The sequence below is a fragment of the Gallus gallus genome, chromosome 4 (genome assembly GCF_016699485.2).
Source record: "Gallus gallus isolate bGalGal1 chromosome 4, bGalGal1.mat.broiler.GRCg7b, whole genome shotgun sequence".
Lineage (NCBI taxonomy): Eukaryota > Metazoa > Chordata > Aves > Galliformes > Phasianidae > Gallus > Gallus gallus.
Genome location: NC_052535.1, coordinates 90,840,789 through 90,861,225, shown reverse-complemented (window position 1 = coordinate 90,861,225; position 20,437 = coordinate 90,840,789). Strand labels below are relative to the sequence as shown.

At 50.0% G+C, this 20,437-nt stretch overlaps 1 long non-coding RNA gene across 1 annotated transcript; it reads right to left on the bottom strand.

Moving 5' to 3' along the window:
* Window positions 1–952: 952 nt before the first annotated feature.
* LOC112530219 lies at window positions 953–13,686 on the bottom strand. Its single transcript, XR_005859478.2, has 8 exons — window positions 13,652–13,686; window positions 9,410–12,387; window positions 7,992–8,143; window positions 6,580–6,731; window positions 5,169–5,320; window positions 3,770–3,921; window positions 1,755–2,707; window positions 953–1,521 (listed from the first exon to the last, which is right to left on the bottom strand). It is a non-coding gene; the product is annotated as an uncharacterized LOC112530219 (long non-coding RNA).
* Between the last annotated feature and the right edge of the window lie 6,751 nt (window positions 13,687–20,437).

Below are 20,437 nucleotides of genomic sequence, written 5' to 3'. Positions count from 1 at the left end.
CCCCTACCCTAACCCTAACCCTAACCCTAACCCTAACCCTAACCCTAACCCTAACCCTAACCCTAACCCTAACCCTAACCCTAACCCTAACCCTAACCCTAACCCTAACCCTAACCCTAACCCTAACCCTAACCCTAACCCTAACCCTAACCCTAACCCTAACCCTAACCCTAACCCTAACCCTAACCCTAACCCTAACCCTAACCCTAACCCTAACCCTAACCCTAACCCTAACCCTAACCCTAACCCTAACCCTAACCCTAACCCTAACCCTAACCCTAACCCTAACCCTAACCCTAACCCTAACCCTAACCCTAACCCTAACCCTAACCCTAACCCTAACCCTAACCCTAACCCTAACCCTAACCCTAACCCTAACCCTAACCCTAACCCTAACCCTAACCCTAACCCTAACCCTAACCCTAACCCTAACCCTAACCCTAACCCTAACCCTAACCCTAACCCTAACCCTAACCCTAACCCTAACCCTAACCCTAACCCTAACCCTAACCCTAACCCTAACCCTAACCCTAACCCTAACCCTAACCCTAACCCTAACCCTAACCCTAACCCTAACCCTAACCCTAACCCTAACCCTAACCCTAACCCTAACCCTAACCCTAACCCTAACCCTAACCCTAACCCTAACCCTAACCCTAACCCTAACCCTAACCCTAACCCTAACCCTAACCCTAACCCTAACCCTAACCCTAACCCTAACCTAACCCTAACCCTAACCCTAACCCTAACCCTAACCCTAACCCTAACCCTAACCCTAACCCTACCCCTACCCCTACCCTACCCCTAAGCCTAAGCCTAAGCCTAAGCCTAAGCCTAAGCCTAAGCCTAAGCCTAAGCCTAAGCCTAAGCCTTACCTGCGCTCCTACCTGTTGCACTTAGCTTCAAGTGGTATCTGTGTCCTCGTAATGATGCATCAAGGCACACCACTGAGTTAGATTGCACAAGTATTTGTTTATTACAACACTGTTTCCTCAAGATGTGACTCGTACAATTGTATGCACACTACAGCAATGCCTACATGTTGACAAACAAAACATAGGTACACTGATTCCATACAATTCCAAGACACCGTTTACAGACGCAGCACCCACGTACTCCATACATTTTAAGGTATGGTTTACATATGTGTTATATGTCAGACTCACAAGACAAAGGTCACAAAGCCTCCACATCCAATAAATAACATTACATTTACACTAATATTTTGTACTGCAACCCACCTCAACAGTAGAGCAGATCTCAGCCCACCTGAAGTAAATGCAAGCCTCAGACAAGCCAGGAAAAAGCAAAAATGGGCTCCGATGGCCTCAGGCATTGGTTACGGGGTTAGGGTTAGCCCTGCGGTACAAACAAACAAAGCAAAGCTAACCCAACCCCGTAAGCAAGGCAAAGCTAAGGCAATTTGGCTGAGATCAATTGTTTGCAAAGCTAAAGCCAATTTGGGCAAGATCAATTGATTGCAAAGCTAAAGCCAATTTGGGCAAGATCAATTGACTGCACCTGCCAAAATTGGCGCAACTCTCAGAATGGCCACAAAGGGGCGCGAGTCTCAGACTGGCCGGGAAGGAGCGTAAATGGGCTCCGATGGCCTTGGGCGTTGGTTACGGGGTTGGGTTAGCCCTGCGGTACAAACAAACAAAGCAAAGCTAACCCAACCCCGTAAGCAAGGCAAAGCTAAAGCCAATTGGCAATTTGCAAGCTAAGCCAATTTGGGCAAGATCAATTGACTGCACCTGCCAAAATTGGCGCAACTCTCAGAATGGCCACAAAGGGGCGCGAGTCTCAGACTGGCTGGGAAGGAGCGCAAATGGGCTCCGATGGCCTCGGGCATTGGTTACGGGGTTGGGTTAGCCCTGCGGTACAAACAAAGAAAGCAAAGCTAACCCAACCCCGTAAGCAAGGCAAAGCTAAAGCCAATTTGGCTGAGATCAATTGATTGCAAAGCTAAAACCAATTTGGTTGAGATCAACTGATTGCAAAGCTAAAGCCAATTTGGTTGAGATCAATTCATTGCAAAGCTAAAGGCAATTTGGGCAAGATCAATTGACTGCACCTGCCAAAATCAGCGCAACTCTCAGAATGGCCGCAAAGGGGCACGAGTCTCAGACTGGCCAGGAAGGAGCGCAAATGGGCTCCGATGGCCTCAGATGTTGGTTACGGGGTTGGGTTAGCCCTGCGGTACAAACAAACAAAGCAAAGCTAACCCAACCCCGTAAGCAAGGCAAAGCTAAAGCCAACATATTTGCAATGCATTAACTGCAAAGCTAAAACCAATTTGGTTGAGACAAATTATTTGTAAAGCTAATTGGGTTGATGCAAAATGACTGCACACGCTGAAATCAGTGTGACTCTCAGCATGGCCGTGAGTCTTAAACAGCCAGGATGGAGTGCAAATGGTCTCTGTCCAGCTACAGGATGTCAGTTACAGGATTATGGTCAGCCACGCTAGCACACTCAAAGCAGTGACCCAACCCCATGAGTGAGGCAAAGCCTTTGATGTGCTATCCCTTGAAATTCTCTCAAAGATTGCAGCCGGCTACTTGGACGGGTACATTGCTTGCTAGATGAAGAAGTAGCTGAACCGGCTGGCCTAATGAGTGCTGCTCCATTGTGTTAAAAGCAGCTGGTATGCCATCCTGAGTGCTCTTCAGGCCTGTTCTGTCCAATATCTTCATTGAAGACCTGCCTGAGGGCATGGAGTGCACCTTGGTAAGTCTGCTGAGGGCATTGCATCAGATTAGCACTATGTTTGGAGTTCAGAGCTCATTAGGGTTGGGGTGAAGGTATTGGGGTTAGCTTTATTAGGGTTATGCTCAAAGGGACTGTTAGGGAAGGCCAAGGCAAAGGCAACAACACCCAAGGAAACACCAAAACCGAGGGCAAAGGCAGAGACAACACCCAAGGGAAGGCAACGTCAAAGGCACAGGGAAAGCAAAGGTATGGAGAACACCAAAGAAAAGACCTCCTCAGAGGGCAGGCCCAAAGAGAGGGCCTCAGAGAACAAAACAGAGACCAAAGAGAACACCGTGGCAAGGCCAAAATGGAGGGCGAGGTCCATGAGAACGCTGCAGGGAAGGCCGATGCAGGAGGCCAAGGGCAATGGCCAAAGAGAATGCAGCACAGAAGGCCAAAACCAAAGGCCAAAGAGAACACTGTAGGGAATGCCAAAACAAGAAGGCCAAAGGCAAAGGCCAAACAGAACGCAACAAGGAATGCCAAAACCAAAGGCCAAAGAGATTGTCGCAGAGAATGCCAGGAGGCTGAAAGGAACACGGCAAAGAAGGCCAAGGGCAAAGGTCAAAGAGAACATGGAAGGCAACGCCAAAGAGAATGTGGCAAAGAAGGCCAAGCGCAATGACCAGGAGAACGTGGCATGGATGGCGAAAACCTAAGGCCAAATAGAACACTGCATGGAACACCAGAAGTAATGGCCAAAGAGAACGCTGCAGGGAACGCCAAAACCTGAGGCCAAAAAGAATGCCGCAAAGAAGGTCAAGGGCAATGGCCAAGAGAACATGACATGGAATGCAAAAACAGGAGGGCAAGAGAATGCAGTAGGGAACGCCAAGGGCAAAGGGAAGGAAAGGAAGGAGAACACCACGGTGAAAGGCCAGAGCTAAGGAGAACGTGCAAAGAATAGGACGGGCAGCCTTCGGGGCACCCTGAAGTGCAGAAAGGAGCTCTGGGAACTCCACCTTGTGTCTCACTGAGTAAGCGGTAAACACTGGTGGGTGTGCATTGTCCTTACCTGCTGGGCAGACAATTACCAGTCAGCAAAGTGGGGTTCCAGGGCATCCCAGGAAATGCAGCTTTCGGTTCCTTGCTGTTCCCGTGAAGACCCGCACATCTCTCCGTGCAGTCCTTACAGCACTCGGGAGCGCTGCAGCTCTCTGCTGCCACCTGTTGGACACAATGCAGTAATGAAGGCGCTGTCCTGCATATGTACGGCTGCACCCCGTGTGCATTGCTCTATAGGATGACGCAAGGGAGTATTAGGAATATAATGAATGCTATGCATAGGTTTGAAGTTACAATTAGCTTAACAATTGTTTTCCACACTATGATTAGGATTAAGGGTACTGTGACAGAAAACAAGCGGCATTATTTTTATTGCAGCATTTAGGTTAAGAGACATTTTTAATATTGGCTTAATAGTTAGGCTTACATATACACTGTGGGTTAACATAATTATCATTAGAGCTCACATTAAGCTACGGGTTCAGGTCAAGATTAACATTCACGCTGCCTCCCAGCCAATCCCAGAGAGCCAAAGAAAAAAGGCAAGCAGAACTCCCACCGAAAGCCAAGGTAAAGGCAAAGCAAACAGCCAAGGCGAAGGGAAGGGCAAAAGCAAGGAGAGCACCCAACGGAAAGCCAAGGTGAGGGCGAGGAGACAGCAGCAGGAAAAACCAAGGGCAAAGGCCAAGAGAACACAGCAAAAAATGCCAAAACAGAAGGCCAAGGGAACACGGCATGGAATGCTCAGGTCAGGGCAAGGGCTAAGAGAACGTGGCAGGAAGTGCCAAAACAGGAGGCCAAAGAGAACACGGCAAAGAAGGCCAAGGCAGAAGGCTGAGAGAAGGTGGCTGGGAACACCAGAACATGATGCCAAAGAGAACGCCGCAGGAAATGCCCAAACAGGAGGGCAAGAGAACACTGCAGGGAACGCCAAAACTGAATGCTGAAGAGAACGTGGCAGAAGAAAAACAAGTTCAATAGCCAAGAGAATGTGGCATGGAACGCAAGAACAGGAGGGCAAGGGAACGCCTAGGTAAGGGCCAAGAGAATGTGGAAGGAAATGCCCAAGAGAACACGACAAGAAACGCCAAAACAGAAGGGCAAGAGAGCACTGCAGGGAACGCCAAAACTGAATGTTGAAGTGAATGTGGCCAAGAAAGTCAAGGGCAATGGCCAAGAGAACATGACAATGGAATGCAAAAACACGAGGGCAAGAGAATGCAGTAGGGAACGCCAAGGGCAAAGGGAAGGAGAACACCGCAGTGAAAGGCCAGAGCCAAGGAGAACGTGCAAAGAATAGGACGGGCAGCCTTCGGGGCACCCTGAAGTGCAGAAAGGAGCTCTGGGAACTCCTACCTTGTGTCTCACTCAGTAAGCGGTAAACACTGGTGGGTGTGCATTGTCCTTACCTGCTGGGCAGACAATTACCAGTCAGCAAAGTGGGGTTCCAGGGCATCCCAGGAAATGCAGCTTTCGGTTCCTTGCTGTTCCCGTGAAGACCCGCACATCTCTCCGTGCAGTCCTTACAGCACTCGGGAGCGCTGCAGCTCTCTGCTGCCACCTGTTGGACACAATGCAGGAATGAAGGCGCTGCCCCGCATATGTAGGGCTGCACCCTGCGTGCATTGCTCTATAGGATGACGCAAGGGAGTATTAGGAATATAATGAATGCTATGCATAGGTTTGAAGTTACAATTAGCTTAACAATTGTTTTCCACACTATGATTAGGATTAAGGGTACTGTGACAGAAAACAAGCGGCATTATTTTTATTGCAGCATTTAGGTTAAGAGACGTTTTTAATATTGGCTTAATAGTTAGGTTTACATATACACTGTGGGTTAACATAATTATCATTAGAGCTCACATTAAGCTACGGGTTCAGGTCAAGATTAACATTCACGCTGCCTCCCAGCCAATCCCAGAGAGCCAAAGAAAAAAGGCAAGCAGAACTCCCACGGAAAGCCAAGGTAAAGGCAAAGCAAACAGCCAAGGCGAAAGGGAAGGGCAAAAGCAAGGAGAGCACCCAACGGAAAGCCAAGGTGAGGGCAAGGAGACAGCAGCAGGAAAAAGCCAAGGGCAAAGGCCAAGAGAACACAGCAAAAAATGCCAAAACAGAAGGCCAAGGGAACATGGCATGGAATGCTCAGGTCAGGGCAAGGGCTAAGAGAACGTGGCAGGAAGTGCCAAAACAGGAGGCCAAAGAGAACACGGCAAAGAAGGCCAAGGCAGAAGGCTGAGAGAAGGTGGCTGGGAACACCAGAACATGATGCCAAAGAGAACGCCGCAGGAAATGCCCAAACAGGAGGGCAAGAGAACACTGCAGGGAACGCCAAAACTGAATGCTGAAGAGAACGTGGCAGAAGAAAAAGAAGTTCAATAGCCAAGAGAATGTGGCATGGAACGCAAAAACAGGAGGGCAAGGGAATGCCTAGGTAAGGGCCAAGAGAATGTGGAAGGAAATGCCAAGGAAATGGCCAAGAGAACACGGACAAGAAACGCCAAAACAGAAGGGCAAGAGAGCACTGCAGGGAACGCCAAAACTGAATGTTGAAGTGAATGTGGCCAAGAAAGTCAAGGGCAATGGCCAAGAGAACATGACATGGAATGCAAAAACAGGAGGGCAAGAGAATGCAGTAGGGAACGCCAAGGGCAAAGGGAAGGAGAACACCGCCGTGAAAGGCCAGAGCCAAGGAGAACGTGCAAAGAATAGGACGGGCAGCCTTCGGGGCACCCTGAAGTGCAGAAAGGAGCTCTGGGAACTCCACCTTGTGTCTCACTCAGTAAGCGGTAAACACTGGTGGGTGTGCATTGTCCTTACCTGCTGGGCAGACAATTACCAGTCAGCAAAGTGGGGTTCCAGGGCATCCCAGGAAATGCAGCTTTCGGTTCCTTGCTGTTCCCGTGAAGACCCGCACATCTCTCCGTGCAGTCCTTACAGCACTCGGGAGCGCTGCAGCTCTCTGCTGCCACCTGTTGGACACAATGCAGGAATGAAGGCGCTGCCCCGCATATGTAGGGCTGCACCCTGCGTGCATTGCTCTATAGGATGACGCAAGGGAGTATTAGGAATATAATGAATGCTATGCATAGGTTTGAAGTTACAATTAGCTTAACAATTGTTTTCCACACTATGATTAGGATTAAGGGTACTGTGACAGAAAACAAGCGGCATTATTTTTATTGCAGCATTTAGGTTAAGAGACGTTTTTAATATTGGCTTAATAGTTAGGTTTACATATACACTGTGGGTTAACATAATTATCATTAGAGCTCACATTAAGCTACGGGTTCAGGTCAAGATTAACATTCACGCTGCCTCCCAGCCAATCCCAGAGAGCCAAAGAAAAAAGGCAAGCAGAACTCCCACGGAAAGCCAAGGTAAAGGCAAAGCAAACAGCCAAGGCGAAAGGGAAGGGCAAAAGCAAAGGAGAGCACCCAACGGAAAGCCAAGGTGAGGGCAAGGAGACAGCAGCAGGAAAAAGCCAAGGGCAAAGGCCAAGAGAACACAGCAAAAAATGCCAAAACAGAAGGCCAAGGGAACATGGCATGGAATGCTCAGGTCAGGGCAAGGGCTAAGAGAACGTGGCAGGAAGTGCCAAAACAGGAGGCCAAAGAGAACACGGCAAAGAAGGCCAAGGCAGAAGGCTGAGAGAAGGTGGCTGGGAACACCAGAACATGATGCCAAAGAGAACGCCGCAGGAAATGCCCAAACAGGAGGGCAAGAGAACACTGCAGGGAACGCCAAAACTGAATGCTGAAGAGAACGTGGCAGAAGAAAAAGAAGTTCAATAGCCAAGAGAATGTGGCATGGAACGCAAAAACAGGAGGGCAAGGGAATGCCTAGGTAAGGGCCAAGAGAATGTGGAAGGAAATGCCAAGGAAATGGCCAAGAGAACACGGACAAGAAACGCCAAAACAGAAGGGCAAGAGAGCACTGCAGGGAACGCCAAAACTGAATGTTGAAGTGAATGTGGCCAAGAAAGTCAAGGGCAATGGCCAAGAGAACATGACATGGAATGCAAAAACAGGAGGGCAAGAGAATGCAGTAGGGAACGCCAAGGGCAAAGGGAAGGAGAACACCGCCGTGAAAGGCCAGAGCCAAGGAGAACGTGCAAAGAATAGGACGGGCAGCCTTCGGGGCACCCTGAAGTGCAGAAAGGAGCTCTGGGAACTCCACCTTGTGTCTCACTCAGTAAGCGGTAAACACTGGTGGGTGTGCATTGTCCTTACCTGCTGGGCAGACAATTACCAGTCAGCAAAGTGGGGTTCCAGGGCATCCCAGGAAATGCAGCTTTCGGTTCCTTGCTGTTCCCGTGAAGACCCGCACATCTCTCCGTGCAGTCCTTACAGCACTCGGGAGCGCTGCAGCTCTCTGCTGCCACCTGTTGGACACAATGCAGGAATGAAGGCGCTGCCCGCATATGTAGGGCTGCACCCCTGTGTGCATTGCTCTATAGGATGACGCAAGGGAGTATTAGGAATATAATTAATGCTATGCATAGGTTTGAAGTGACAATTAGCTTAACAATTGTTTTCCACACTATGATTAGGATTAAGGGTACTGTGACAGAAAACAAGCGGCATTATTTTTATTGCAGCATTTAGGTTAAGAGACGTTTTTAATATTGGCTTAATAGTTCGGCTTACATATACACTGTGGGTTAACATAATTATCATTAGAGCTCACATTAAGCTACGGGTTCAGGTCAAGATTAACATTCACGCTGCCTCCCAGCCAATCCCAGAGAGCCAAAGAAAAAAGGCAAGCAGAACTCCCACGGAAAACCAAGGTAAAGGCAAAGCAAACAGCCAAGGCGAAGGGAAGGGCAAAAGCAAGGAGAGCACCCAACGGAAAGCCAAGGTGAGGGCGAGCAGACAGCAGCAGGAAAAACCAAGGGCAAAGGCCAAGAGAAGACAGCAAAAAATGCCAAAACAGAAGGCCAAGGGAACACGGCATGGAATGCTCAGGTCAGGGCAAGGGCTAAGAGAACGTGGCAGGAAGTGCCAAAACAGGAGGCCAAAGAGAACACGGCAAAGAAGGCCAAGGCAGAAGGCTGAGAGAAGGTGGCTGGGAACAGCAGAACATGATGCCAAAGAGAACGCCGCAGGAAATGCCCAAACAGGAGGGCAAGAGAACACTGCAGGGAACGCCAAAACTGAATGCTGAAGAGAACGTGGCAGAAGAAAAACAAGTTCAATAGCCAAGAGAATGTGGCATGGAACGCAAGAACAGGAGGGCAAGGGAACGCCTAGGTAAGGGCCAAGAGAATGTGGAAGGAAATGCCAAGGAAATGGCCAAGAGAACACGACAAGAAACGCCAAAACAGAAGGGCAAGAGAGCACTGCAGGGAACGCCAAAACTGAATGTTGAAGTGAATGTGGCCAAGAAAGTCAAGGGCAATGGCCAAGAGAACATGACATGGAATGCAAAAACACGAGGGCAAGAGAATGCAGTAGGGAACGCCAAGGGAAAAGGGAAGGAAAAGGAAGGAGAACACCACGGTGAAAGGCCAGAGCCAAGGAGAACGTGCAAAGAATAGGACGGGCAGCCTTCGGGGCACCCTGAAGTGCAGAAAGGAGCTCTGGGAACTCCACCTTGTGTCTCACTGAGTAAGCGGTAAACACTGGTGGGTGTGCATTGTCCTTACCTGCTGGGCAGACAATTACCAGTCAGCAAAGTGGGGTTCCAGGGCATCCCGGGAAATGCAGCTTTCGGTTCCTTGCTGTTCCCGTGAAGACCCGCACATCTCTCCGTGCAGTCCTTACAGCACTCGGGAGCGCTGCAGCTCTCTGCTGCCACCTGTTGGACACAATGCAGTAATGAAGGCGCTGTCCTGCATATGTACGGCTGCACCCCGTGTGCATTGCTCTATAGGATGACGCAAGGGAGTATTAGGAATATAATTAATGCTATGCATAGGTTTGAAGTGACAATTAGCTTAACAATTGTTTTCCACACTATGATTAGGATTAAGGGTACTGTGACAGAAAACAAGCGGCATTATTTTTATTGCAGCATTTAGGTTAAGAGACGTTTTTAATATTGGCTTAATAGTTCGGCTTACATATACACTGTGGGTTAACATAATTATCATTAGAGCTCACATTAAGCTACGGGTTCAGGTCAAGATTAACATTCACGCTGCCTCCCAGCCAATCCCAGAGAGCCAAAGAAAAAAGGCAAGCAGAACTCCCACGGAAAACCAAGGTAAAGGCAAAGCAAACAGCCAAGGCGAAGGGAAGGGCAAAAGCAAGGAGAGCACCCAACGGAAAGCCAAGGTGAGGGCGAGCAGACAGCAGCAGGAAAAACCAAGGGCAAAGGCCAAGAGAAGACAGCAAAAAATGCCAAAACAGAAGGCCAAGGGAACACGGCATGGAATGCTCAGGTCAGGGCAAGGGCTAAGAGAACGTGGCAGGAAGTGCCAAAACAGGAGGCCAAAGAGAACACGGCAAAGAAGGCCAAGGCAGAAGGCTGAGAGAAGGTGGCTGGGAACAGCAGAACATGATGCCAAAGAGAACGCCGCAGGAAATGCCCAAACAGGAGGGCAAGAGAACACTGCAGGGAACGCCAAAACTGAATGCTGAAGAGAACGTGGCAGAAGAAAAACAAGTTCAATAGCCAAGAGAATGTGGCATGGAACGCAAGAACAGGAGGGCAAGGGAACGCCTAGGTAAGGGCCAAGAGAATGTGGAAGGAAATGCCAAGGAAATGGCCAAGAGAACACGACAAGAAACGCCAAAACAGAAGGGCAAGAGAGCACTGCAGGGAACGCCAAAACTGAATGTTGAAGTGAATGTGGCCAAGAAAGTCAAGGGCAATGGCCAAGAGAACATGACATGGAATGCAAAAACACGAGGGCAAGAGAATGCAGTAGGGAACGCCAAGGGAAAAGGGAAGGAAAAGGAAGGAGAACACCACGGTGAAAGGCCAGAGCCAAGGAGAACGTGCAAAGAATAGGACGGGCAGCCTTCGGGGCACCCTGAAGTGCAGAAAGGAGCTCTGGGAACTCCACCTTGTGTCTCACTGAGTAAGCGGTAAACACTGGTGGGTGTGCATTGTCCTTACCTGCTGGGCAGACAATTACCAGTCAGCAAAGTGGGGTTCCAGGGCATCCCGGGAAATGCAGCTTTCGGTTCCTTGCTGTTCCCGTGAAGACCCGCACATCTCTCCGTGCAGTCCTTACAGCACTCGGGAGCGCTGCAGCTCTCTGCTGCCACCTGTTGGACACAATGCAGTAATGAAGGCGCTGTCCTGCATATGTACGGCTGCACCCCGTGTGCATTGCTCTATAGGATGACGCAAGGGAGTATTAGGAATATAATTAATGCTATGCATAGGTTTGAAGTGACAATTAGCTTAACAATTGTTTTCCACACTATGATTAGGATTAAGGGTACTGTGACAGAAAACAAGCGGCATTATTTTTATTGCAGCATTTAGGTTAAGAGACGTTTTTAATATTGGCTTAATAGTTCGGCTTACATATACACTGTGGGTTAACATAATTATCATTAGAGCTCACATTAAGCTACGGGTTCAGGTCAAGATTAACATTCACGCTGCCTCCCAGCCAATCCCAGAGAGCCAAAGAAAAAAGGCAAGCAGAACTCCCACGGAAAACCAAGGTAAAGGCAAAGCAAACAGCCAAGGCGAAGGGAAGGGCAAAAGCAAGGAGAGCACCCAACGGAAAGCCAAGGTGAGGGCGAGCAGACAGCAGCAGGAAAAACCAAGGGCAAAGGCCAAGAGAAGACAGCAAAAAATGCCAAAACAGAAGGCCAAGGGAACACGGCATGGAATGCTCAGGTCAGGGCAAGGGCTAAGAGAACGTGGCAGGAAGTGCCAAAACAGGAGGCCAAAGAGAACACGGCAAAGAAGGCCAAAGCAGAACGCTGAGAGAAGGTGGCTGGGAACACCAGAACATGATGCCAAAGAGAACGCCGCAGGAAATGCCCAAACAGGAGGGCAAGAGAACACTGCAGGGAACGCCAAAACTGAATGCTGAAGAGAACGTGGCAGAAGAAAAAGAAGTTCAATAGTCAAGAGAATGTGGCATGGAACGCAAGAACAGGAGGGCAAGGGAACGCCTAGGTAAGGGCCAAGAGAATGTGGAAGGAAATGCCAAGGAAATGGCCAAGAGAACACGACAAGAAACACGAAAACAGAAGGGCAAGAGAGCACTGCAGGGAACGCCAAAACTGAATGTTGAAGTGAATGTGGCCAAGAAAGTCAAGGGCAATGGCCAAGAGAACATGACAAGGAATGCAAAAGCAAGAGGACAAGAGAATGCAGTAAGGAACGCCAAGGGCAAAGGGAAGGAGAACACCGCAGTGAAAGGCCAGAGCCAAGGAGAACGTGCAAAGAATAGGACGGGCAGCCTTCGGGGAACCCTGAAGTGCAGAAAGGAGCTCTGGGAACCCTACCTTGTGTCTCACTCAGTAAGGGGTAAACACTGGTGGGAGTGGATTGTCCTTACCTGCTGGGCAGACAATTACCAGTCAGCAAAGTGGAGCTCCAGGGCATCCCGGGAAATGCAGCTTTCGGTTCCTGGCTGTTCCCGTGAAGACCCGCACATCTCTCCGTGCAGTCCTTACAGCACTCGGGAGCGCTGCAGCTCTCTGCTGCCACCTGTTGGACACAATGCAGTAATGAAGGCGCTGCCCCGCATATGTAGGGCTGCACCCTGCGTGCATTGCTCTATAGAATGACGCAAGGGACTATTAGGGATATAATTAATGCTGTTTATAAGTTACTTAATGGGGGTCAGGGGATGGGAGGAAAAGGTGTGGGGGTTTGGGTATCATACAGATTAGGAAACAAATAGCATCTCCTGACAATTGGGATGAGATATCTGGAGATCCTGACTGTAGTCATCCAGAAGAGGACAACCCTTTCTTTTTTATTAACACAAACCCAGATCTGCTGGTGAAACAGAAATGACCGTAGACCATGGGGTAGTTAGTGTAGTTGTGATGTCCCATTACCGGCTCCACAGGCCTCACACCACCGATTAGAGGAGCACCAACAATCTTTAAACCCCATCGAGTCGCAAACTGAGATCCGAAGAGAGAACATGATTTAAAACACAATAATGATGCCCAGAATGCCCTTAAACAACTCTGCATGGGTGCAATTAACACATGGCACTGTGAATTACAGCCATAAGATGGAATGATGTGGGAAAAGACAAACCACGTTTGGAGCTCCAGGTTGGAGATTATGATGTGACAACCATCAAAGAGAGAGCAGTGACTCAACCAGAGGGAAATGGGCTTAAAAAGGGCTGCAAACAGGACCTACAGAATACAGAACCCCTCAACGGAAAAGGGCATTAACCGTCAGCATGCCCAGAACTGCAGCGCTCAATCAGTCAACCAGCATTATTAGGGCTGATTAAAGCATTCCAGAAGCAAGGGAGCTCTGAAAGGAAGGAATGGACATCAGTCCTTCCATCAGCAGCTCAGGGAAGGAGAGAGAACCCCTTCATCTCCCTTAGGGTGAGAATGAAGGCACCATAAGGACAAACACAGCAGATACAGCTGCTCTACTCCAACTTGGGATCTCCCCAGAAAGGCAGAGCACACAACGCTGCACTAAAACAGGGATCTCTCACCCCATTTAGGGGCTCCCCCCAAACCCCAAAGGAAGCAGCCTCCACATTCAGATACTGTCCTCGTGGCTACCAGCCCTTAAATACAGTCAGGACCCCCCAAAAAGAGGAGCTCACAACCCTGAAATTCAAAAAGAACCACTTACCCCATTCCAAGGGCCAATACTCACCCACACCCCAAAAGAAACAGTTTCCAGGTACAGATGGTTGCCAGCCTCAAAATGTGGCTAGGATACCCCAAGAAAGGGGGAGAACACAGCCCTCCCATACAAAAGGGCTCACCTCAGACCCTCAAGGAAGCACTCCCAAGTTCAGATACTGCCCCCTTCACTTCCCAGCCCTTAAATGGGGTCCGGGGAGGGGAGGAGCCCGGCTCAGCCCCACCCCAGAGCTGAATTGCCATCAGCTGTGCTCGCAGGGCTATGCCTCCCCAGGTGAATGGGAACTGCTGAGTCACGGCCTGAACCACTGATTGATCAGCTGAGGCAGCACTGAATCAGCTGTGGGAGCACAGGTGGAGGCAATCCAGTGTGTGAATGGAAGGTGGAGCCTGGCTACAGCTCTCCCAGACCCCCCCCCCCCCCCCCAAGAAGGGTCTCTATTGTAGCTGTGTGGTGTTTGTTATCGGTGTTCCACATGAGGGCATCATATAAAGCAATGGCAGATACAGACTTGATGTCCTGGTTCTGTGGGCTGCCTTCAGGGGGCATTTTGGGTCTTTGAAAAAGAAGAAAACAGTAGCATTCCTGGAGGACCTGGCAGAAACAGGTGGGCATTTTGTGTATTTACATATGTAAATATAATATATATATTGCTGGCTGATTCATTTCACCACAATAATCATTCTAACTATAAAGTCTGTGAAATACTGTCAGAACCATGGGTTATCTAAACAAAAATACCACATAACTGCTAAAAAGTGGTGTTTTCAGGGAGAAAATGTGTTTGTTTTTTTTTAATGGAACAAAAGTAGAATTTTGGGGGAGAATATGTGTAATATAACTTTAAAAAGTAGTATTTTTAGGGTGAAAATATGGGACTTTAGGGTGAAAAAAGGCATTTTAGAGGCTGTGGTGGGCTAGACAAAATCCACCCAGCAAAATGAAGAAATCCCCAGCTGGCAGCTGGTGTTCCTGCTTCAGCCTGGGAAAGCCATCCTCTGTAGCCACACACCATCTGCAGCACAATGCCAGGGAGCCCTCAGAAACAGAGGTCATGGTCCTGGCAGGTAAGAGTGCACATCCAGCTTTCAAAACACTGCTTGTCAGTGTCATAGAATTCATGCTTTCAGTAGGCTTGTACCACCTCCTAGCATTCAAGCCTGTGCTTTCAGTTCAGCCCTGTCTTTCTTTCCCAAATGAGTCTCTTATGGAGTCATGATCTGGACCTGCCAGAGCACACCCCTCTCGTGTCTTTCCCCGAGTAGTTTTTGAAAGACAGGAGATGGGCACCACTGCAATATGTCTCAGAATGATTCCTTCTGTCACTTATTATGGACAGAAGAGTACTTTTGTGGCTCAGTGTTGCCTTTGTATCAGCAGGCACACACTTAAACTATGCAACACTGCAACAGGGTAAAGGTTTTCTTCAAGGGCTTTGGAGTCCAAACAAAAGAGAAAGACAAGCAACAAAAGCACAACAGTTACTTTCAAGACAGTGGTACTACTGATGCTAGAAGCCTATTTGCTTTGTCCTGCTGCCACTACATAACCAAATCTCAAGAACCACTCTCATCATTCAGCTTGTGAAAGTTTGCCACTAATCCCTGCGTGTCTACTCCTTCCTAGGTGAATCGAGCCCTTGTCAACCCAGAAGAGCCCCAGCAAGTTGCGATGATGCACTGTGTGCTTCCATCAATGGAGAGCTCCTAGGAAGCACAAATCGCTGCAGTTCCAGTGACTGCCTTGATGACAACAGCGATGGGCAGAAGGAGCTCATCCAAGTTCAAGCTCTCATTTCTCCCAGCTCTGCTGAAGACTCTGACCCTGGTGGTGCTCAATGAGCTTTTGGATGTTATGTTGAGGGACATGGTTTAGTGAGAATCATTGGTGCTGGGCGAATGGTTGGACTGGATGATCCTGTGGGTCTTTTCCAACCTTAGAGGGTCTATGATTCTATGATTCACAGGGTTTGGAATGAATGCAAGAAACAGCAAGGCACCTCAGCTTGCAAGGCTATGGCTGTGGGCTCTGCATGCAGCAGAGCTCCGGGTTTGTTCCCATTTTGTCTGGCCGTGGGATGCCTGCAGCGAGAGCTCTGCTCCCATTTTGTATGGTAGCAAATAATCTCTAGCATCCTGGCTGCTGCTCATGATCATGCCAAATTTCCTGGTTGTGGCTCTGTGATGCTCTTGAGGGCTTTTGGATGCTCTTGGATGCCTCGGCTGCTCCCCGATAGCTCTATCCTCCCGCTGTGTCCATTTCTGGCTCCCAGCTACAAGCTGGCCCTGCAGAGCATCTCCAGCTCTGTCAGCATCACACTGTAGCAGGAGGAGCTCACCCTGACCAACGCCAGGCAGTACTGCTAGGTCTGCAGTTTAGCTGCCATTTACCTGTAGGCAGATCTTCCAGAAGAAGGATCAGAAGAAGCAGCGGAAACTTTTGCTCACCCTGCAGCATGCAAATGCTACAAAAGCAGAAACAAGCTGAGAAGTTCTGGGTCTGCGAGACTGCACAGTGACACACCGACTGTGTTTGATGGTGCCCTGCCATCCTTGATTTCCTTCTCCCCTGCTCCTTGTCTGATCCTACTGCTGAGCCAGGAACAAGCTGCCCAGTGTGGCAGAGCATAGTGCAGAGCCTCACTGGGACCTCTTCCCCTTCCTCTCCTGCAGCTCGGTGTGCAACCTCACCCACTCCTGACAGACTTGCTGACCCCGTGCGTGCCATCGGGATGCTTGGACACAGGACGTGCTTCTAACTGAAAGCTCCTTCCCACCCTCCAAAGGAAAAGCAAAGCAACTGCACTGCTGCCAGCACAACCCTGCAGCAGACAGCAGGGAATGCAAACAGCTCCCCTTCACTCCCATCCTAACTAAGAGACCACATGAGGACTGATAGGGAAATCACTACAAAACACACGTGAGTGTGCACAGGACTGCACAAAGTGGTGGGGTTGCACAAGTGTGTGTGTGCGTGTGGATGTGTGCATGGATGGGGTTGCACATTTGTGTGTGCACCTGGGTGTACAAGGGGTGGGGTTGCGCAGGAGTGAGCGAGCACATGTGGAGTGCACGGATGGAGTTGCACACATGTGTTTGCCCGAGTGAACAAACCAGTGGAGTTGCACCGGTGTGTCCTTGCTATGCACAGGTGTGTGCATGCATGTGGGTGTGTGTGTGTCAGGATTGGGAGTCTCATGTATGTGCGTGCAAAGGGTTGGAGTCGCACTTGCATGTGCATGTGTGTGTGCGCACCGGGACGTTGTGGTACTGGTGTGTGTGTGAACGTTGGGAGTGAAAGGATGGGGTTACATGCGTACGTATGTGCACAGTGGTGTGCAGAGGTATGGGAGTGCACAAGTGTTTACGAGCACGAGGGGAGTGCATGGACAAGGTGGCACAAGTGTGTGCTTGCACAGGTGTGTGCTAAGGAGTTGTGTTGCATACACGTGCACACAATGAATGTTGTTTGATAGGTGTTTGCACGTACGTGTTCCAAGGGATGGTTTGCACACCTCTGTGAATACAAATGAGGGCATGCGAGGTGGTGTGTGCATGTGGGTGTGCAGAGGGGGCAGGGTGGCATACATATGTGTGCGTGTGTGTGCACATGGATGGGCGGAAGGATGGGGTTGCAGGTTGACCTCTTCTGAGGTGAGTGGGGGCTCACCACATTGCTCAGTGGTAGATTTGTTCATGGTCAGTGCTAACAGGAAACTCGCACAACCTTTTTGTTTCAGCTGTCTCAGCACTTTGATCCTTCGCTGCTGGGATGAGGCATTTGAAAAATGATGCATGTGCCGAGCTGAAATCTCTCTTGCAAGAATAAAGTGTAGAGCAAAAGGAATGTTTGGGCCAGGTGACAGCAGGAAGTCTGGCTGTTTTGGATGGTGGCAGCTGATGGAAACAGGTGTTCTTGGGACTGTTCAGCTTTTAACAGAAGCCAGGTGTCCTGTAGCAAGAACGACTAGGTTCTCAAATGCCTATAAACGTGCCCATGACGTATCTCTGTCCTGCTGTGACATCCTTGTTTCTTTTTGATGTAGGAAATATTATTACCACATGTTGGGCTTGTTTGCTTGCAGAAGGAAGAATGTTAGGTGTAGTTCTCAGAGAGAACTTCTGTTAGGATTTCTTTGTAATTTTAATCTGAACTATCAGGAGTGCTGCAAGAAAGGGCCCTGCCAATGCCAGGAAGTTCCTACTCAGCTCTGCACGATGGACCGCAGTGTGGAGGGAAGTGTAAACGAGGGCAGCTCAGAATCCTTTCCTGTCAGCTTCACGTGCTAGCTTTTGAGCTGAGGAAGCATGCTCTGTGTTTCTGAGGTGTTCCCTTCTGTTTTAAAAGAGAAGGGCTGCAAGGTGACATTTTTCTTGTGGCTTGCAGCTTTGCTCCTTGGCACAGACCTTTGTTTCCATGTGGCAGACTGTTTTGCAGTCTGTGGGTGTCCCAACTTCAGACATGCATCTTCTAGACTGACAACTGTTCTAAGGAGGAAAGAAAGAAAGTGGTTTAATCAGAACGACATTTGAGTGTTAACACAGCGAGGTGAACGAGGGCCCCAGAAGCAAACTTGGTGCTGTTGAAGCACTGTCCGATGACAAGGTTGAAGGTAACACCTGCCGGCAGATGTGGAAAACACCTCTGGATTGTGGTGAGGAGAAAGTGAAACACAATGACTGAGCTGCCTGCAAAGAGCTTCTGGTGGAAGCTTGGTAGCAACTTGGAACTAGATCAGATCAACTTCTTGTGTGCTGACATCCAGCCAGGCTTTGGGGATGAGTCTGCATAGCAGGGTATGTGTGGCAGGACTGAGGCTTGGGGAGCAGGCCAGGTGGAATCCAGTGCGCTTTGCTCTTGTTCTCAGTGTTTGTTTTTGCTCAGGAGGGCAGGTGGTGAAGCTCATGAAGCAATGCCTGCAGATGGGGTTTGCGAAACAAGAGGTCCTGAAGGCCTTGTGTGACACGCATGGAGCTGTAGCAGGGCTGCATCAGTGTAAAACAGCAGAAATGCACGGAGGTGTGAAGGTGAGTGGTGGGCTCCAGTAGTGCAGGAGGGGATGTACGTGCTCAGGGTTTGGCTGCTTCTGTGTGTGTTTTAAGTGAGTGTGATGCCACTGCTTGGTCCGTTTGAGTGTATGGAACAAGTGTGCCATCCTTTGTGATGGAGTCATGTGCAAGGAGTCCTATGGATTTGAGAGCTGACTTGAAGCCTGTGGGCATCACGGAGGAATAGGGGTAGGGGATGAGGCAAGGGAAGTTAGGGTAAGGGGATGAGGCGTAGGGACCGGAACCTCTTTGGCCGATATGATGTCCTGCCGTTCTCTTTTTGGATTAGGAATCTCTGTGTGTTTTTTAATGAAGAACAAACTCACTGTTCAGCTTGTGCATGAATTAATTCACGTATGTTAGTCCGTTTCATTCTCTGCATGGAGCTGCAATTGAAACGAATGCTTCTGGTGTGATGTCTGGTCTCTCCCGCGTTCTCAGAAGAACCAAGTTGGCAAGGCCTGGCTCTTGGTTGGTGAGCAAAGGCAAAAATGCACGCGGGAAAGAAATTGGCAGAGCAGTCTGGTAGTAGTTCTGTGTTTCTCTTCCTTTATTTCCATGCAGGTGAAAGAGATGGCTGCTCTAAGCCGGCCTTGAATGCAAAAAAGGACCCTAGTGTGGATTTGCCATAGGCCCAGCAAGAGGCTCAACAGGACCGAGCGCCGGGTCCTGCACTTTGGTCACGCCAACCCCATGCCAGCTTCCCCAGGATGTGCTGGGATAGAATTCCAACCACCAACGAATTTCTCGAACGCTGGGGTGCCCTTTTGGAATCCTATGGTCTTGTGACGTGGTCTTGCCTCCCCACCTTGCCCATCCATGGTGGAGCAGCCGGGTGGCCCTTAGTGATGTCACAAGCGGCTAGAATGAGGGGAGGAGCAGCGCGTGCTGCGTCCCTTCATTGGAGCGCTAGAGCTCGGCGTGAGTACGTGGCTTGTTGCACTTGTGCATCGAGTGAGTCTGTTCGTCTTCAGCCCGTCTTGCGCAGCGTCTTGTAGGTAAGCTGAGCCGGTGCGGGATAGATGGGTGGGCAGCGAGGGCTTGAAGTGCTGGCTGGCGGAGCTCCTAGGATCATATTGCTTAGTCTGGACCGTCAGACGCCGTTTTCCCCCAGGCCATCCATTCCAAAGCCGTCCATCAAGATGGCATTTGTCCCACGGTTTTTCCCTCGCCTTCCTTGCTAAATTGTGCAGGCTCACTGACCTGCTCTTTCTCTGTTTCCTCCCCACCCTCCGCCTGCTCCCTTGGTGCAGCTTTTGCTCGCGGAAGATCAGAGCAAAGTGACAAGGAACGGCTGCGGGTTCGAGGATCATCTTCTACCTTGTTCTGATCTCTTGCCAGGTACGTGCCGTGTTTTGTATTGCCACATGGTTCAGCAGCCCGTGTTTAGTCGCACCGTGTGTAGTAACACAGCCTCGTCCAGCTGGGATGCGGCACTGGTCCCGCGTGGGTTTTTTCCACTTCCCCTCCAGCTCAGCCCTCGGCAGGATGCTGCCTGTAGTGCTGGGACCAGCTAGCGTGAAAGAAAGCAATCCCTCAGGCAAAGAGCCCTAGCCGCAGTTTGTGCAGAGCTGCACAGCATGAGCCAGGGGCACAAGCGTGCATGCTTTGGCTGTGTGAGTGTGCCCGACAGCTGTAGGGAGCACAGCGGGCATGCAGGCAGAGGAAATGCGTGGGCAAGGCTGCGGCCGGCGCTGGTGGTGAGGCTGCTGCTGGGAGCCGGGGGCTGGGGAGCAGCTCCAGCCCTAGCCGTGACACCTCTCCCTGGCCTGCTACTGCACTATCAGCGTGCTGTGGGCAAATGCATCTGCTGCTTTGTGCCAGCGTCCCCACCTGCTATCAGAGGGACAGCGACTTGG